General features: G+C 47.1%; 1 pseudogene; it reads right to left on the bottom strand.

The window, feature by feature from the left end:
• Positions 1 to 784: 784 nt before the first annotated feature.
• On the bottom strand, positions 785 to 3666 carry LOC136657123 (uncharacterized; annotated as a pseudogene).
• Between the last annotated feature and the right edge of the window lie 279 nt (positions 3667 to 3945).

Genomic DNA, 3945 nt, shown 5'->3' with positions numbered 1-3945 from the left:
CCAAAGTTAACCCACTTCTGCCCAGCCCACAGGTATACACATTTGCTTCCTCTTGTGTATATGAAATGTTGGGCAGAAATGACTTACAGCCCTATCCTATCCACACTTTCCTGGGAGTAAGTTCCATTGACACTAATAGGACTTACTTCTGAGTAGACATGCATAGTATTGGGCTGTTAATACTTTTCCCCTGGCACCACTGCTGCACCATTTGTCATCTGGTGGCCACTGAATTTCATGAAAGTACCATCAAGACATACCGAGGAATTTTAGATTCTGCCTCAGTTCAGTTTTCAGCATGAATTACTTCAGAACTCAAGTCAAGGACCAAGTTGGCCTGACAAAATTAACCATGGAGAACATTTCTCACCAAGAGACATGCTTTTGCCACATAAACCATGCAATGCTGTAAATCTGCAAGAAAGTTAGAAATGTGATCAAAACAAAAATGAGAAGGGGAAATGATAACAAAACCAGCCTAGCTCTAATAGTAAGAATTAAAGAACCAGATTTACCATTAAGGGCCAACCTACTGTAGATGTTATCCTAAGTCCACTATCCTAGCCTAGTTTTGTCTCCACTTCCCCTCCATACCATATAGTGGAACTTACCTGTGTCCTGACATCCTAAAGTTCTATGTTTACCCACCCCTACACCACATCATTGACTGCTGCTGATAGAGGGTATGGAAAGGTAGAACACCTTAACATAAGGAAATGGATAAGTTCTCCTAGATGGATTTCTACTCAATGGCTATTAATGTCGTCCTAGCGATTTTCCCACATCAGTGAGGGGTCTGCTGTTCTGCAAGTCGCACGCCATTTAGCATGGTCCAGGGTGTCTTCTGGGGCGCATGTCTTTTTTCAACCGGCCGAGCCACCTCTTCTTCAGTCTTCCTCGTGGATGGCATCCAGTTGGAGATAGCCGATATCTTTGTCATGCTTGCCTCATCGCTCCGAATAACATGACCGTACCAGTGGACTCTTGCCTCATGCATTTTGTCAGCAATCTGTGCAACCCCCATTTGTCGTCATATGTCCTTGCTCTTGACTGGGTCCCACTGTGTGAGACCAAAGGACCAGCGGAGTATCTTCATTCCCATAGCAGAGAGCCTATTTGGTAGATGCTGGCCCATACTCGGAGCCATACAGGGCAACTGGGTGACGGTTTTGTAGATCTTGCCCTTGAATCGTGCGGGCATTCACCAATCACAGAGGATACCAGAAACTTGCCTCCATTTCAGCTCATGCCCGGGTGTTGGGGAGGGAGTCACCATAGCTGCAAAGGACTGAGCCGAGGTACCGGAATTTGGTGACTTTGATCAGAGGTTGTCTGCTGATGGTGATCGAGTCGTCCATCTGGGGGTCTGCCTCCATGTACTCAGTCTTCTTGATATCAAGTCGCATCCCATGTGCGGCCAGCCGGTCATTCCTTTCTTGCATTTGGTCTTGGAGCTCTTGGCGGGCTTCAGCCGCAAGGCACACGTCATCAGCATATAGGAGTGTCCATGGGTGTGGGTGTTGGATAACACTGGTGACCATGTCTATGCAAAGAATGAAAAGAAGTGGTGACAGGGTGGATCCTTGGTGTAGCCGACAGTGATCAGGAACAGGTCGGAAAGTGCGGTCAGGCATCAGATGATGCTAGTGGTGTTGGCGTAGAGGAGCTTGATCCAACGCACCTGCTCTTTGGGCACACTGTGAGATCAAAGCATGTGTCAGATGACATCGTGTGGGACATGGCCGAAGAACTTCTCCAGGTCGAGAAACGCCAGGTGGACAGGCCAGTTCTTCTCTCGATGTCTTTGCAGGAGGAGGCAGTCGACGTGGATGGCACCTCGACTCAATGGCTATTAACTATGATGACTAAATGGAAACTCCATGTTCAGAGGAAACATGCCATTAAATATTAGTTGCTGTGGTGCAACAGTGGAAGAAGGCTATCAAACCCTACCTCTAGGCTTCCTGGAGGCATCTGGTTGGCCACTGTGGGAAGCACGATGCTGGACTAGATGGAAGTTTGTCTAAGCCAGGAAGAATCTTCTTATACTTCAAAGATAAATTCATAGAGGGCAGCTCTGTTACTGGTTATTCACCGTGACAGTGAAAAGGAATCTCTATCTTCATATGCTGCTGAATACCATTTCCCAGGGAGCCGCACTGAGAGCCATTGCTTTTAAGCTCCTGTTGAGTTAGATACCTGGATGCTGTTCTCAGCTTTAGCCACAACGTAACAACCAGTTTGGTGCTAAGTCACTGAACTGTTGAACAAAACAACTTATTTCAATGGTACTCAAAGTGGTGGGTCACAGCCCACCAACTCATGTAAAGCTTCCCCCGTCCCTTTAAAGGGCAGGGGAAGGGGTGAGGGCAGCAACGCAATCCTCAGGATTGCATTGCTACAGGGGAGGGGGGTGCTGGTACTTACTCAAGGCATTTGCAAGCAACAGGAGGTGCAAGAAGTCCCACGCAACCCTCTGCAGGGCTCCCAAGGCTTAGAATGTTCAGAAGGTGAGCACAAACCACCTCCTGGTTGCATTCGCAAACCAGAAGTGTTTTGTGCTCACTGTTTCGGAACATTCTAAGCTTCAGGGAGCACGGCTGCGCAGGGCTCCCCGCACCTCCTACTGCTTGCAGAAGCCTTGAGTAAGTACAGGCACCCCCTTGCACCACCACCCCTTAGTAATGCGATCTTAGGGATCGTGTCACTGCCCTCGCCCCCCTCCCCCACAGAGTAAATCTCCTCGGGAGTAAATCTCCTGAAAAGTTTGAGAACCACTGACTTATTTTATACAGCCCAGGGGCACTTTCAAGGATATAAAATGTAAGATTAGAAAAATGCTGCTATAGGGTTATGAGAAAATGCATTTAACAAATCGGCTCCCTGATAGTGCCTCAGTTGGTGGGGTGGGAGAGGAAATCGGAGTCCTGCATTCTGGCAATATTTCAGTTCTCTGGGTTAAGTTCAAGTAAATGGGGAGAGGATCCTTTCACAAACACTTCAATTATGAGTGTTCCTGTGGAGGAGTGGACACAATAGCACAAATATAAAACCTAATGACACAAGAACATCAGCAGCAATTGTGGCAGATTCCACTGGTCTCTTGAGGTTACAGCTTGACTTTGCAACTACAACTGGAATGTTGAGCTCTGCATCTTGTTCTCCTTGGTACGGTCTCTCTGACTGTCATCTTTGTATCCCCCAAGGACCATGAAGCAGCACACCTAGGGGTTCACCTATTTCATTCATTTTACAACCTTGTGAGGTAGGTTGGGCTGAAAGACTGTAACTAGTCCAAGATCACACAGCTGAGCACCGTGACAAAGCAGAGAACTGAACCCAGCTCTCTCCAGCCAGTCTAATGCTCCAGACTGTCAAATGCACTATACCACCCATTATACTAGCTCTCCCCAGCCAGTCCAATGCACTATACCACACTGGTTCTTTTGGTTTAGTGACAGAAGATGTGTCATGTTGTATCCTTTAGCTGCATCATGGTGTAGTCAAGGGGATGTGCACCCAAATCTGTGTCCAAAGTGGCAAGGTACACAAAGGCTGCTCATACAAGATGATCTCTTCTGCTGGACTGAAGCATTTATTTCTGTAGCGAAAACTGTGAATCTGAATGAGTTTCACTGACAGGCAGGCAGGCAGGTCTGGGTCCATAATGCAAAAGTGAGCATCTTCCCTAAGAGTCAAAGATAACCTATACTTAAAACTCCAGTGAGGTGGAGAATGGAACAATTCAGCCTTTACAGCGGCAAGTATATTTGCCAGGATAACACTAGTTTTCCCTATGAGACACATATAAAGTGTGAAAGGGAGACTTGCACCAGGGAACAATGGTCAGTTGTGGCTCCTGGGAGGCCACAAGCAGTTTTTCCACTTGAGAAAACTGGATGTGTTTTACTGCAGCAAAAACTGGCCAAATGAACATAACTGTGT

The sequence above is a fragment of the Tiliqua scincoides genome, chromosome 7, assembly GCF_035046505.1.
Source record: "Tiliqua scincoides isolate rTilSci1 chromosome 7, rTilSci1.hap2, whole genome shotgun sequence".
NCBI classification, from domain to species: domain Eukaryota; kingdom Metazoa; phylum Chordata; class Lepidosauria; order Squamata; family Scincidae; genus Tiliqua; species Tiliqua scincoides.
Note: the sequence above shows the minus strand (reverse complement) of the source record. Positions and strands in the feature narration are given on the sequence as shown.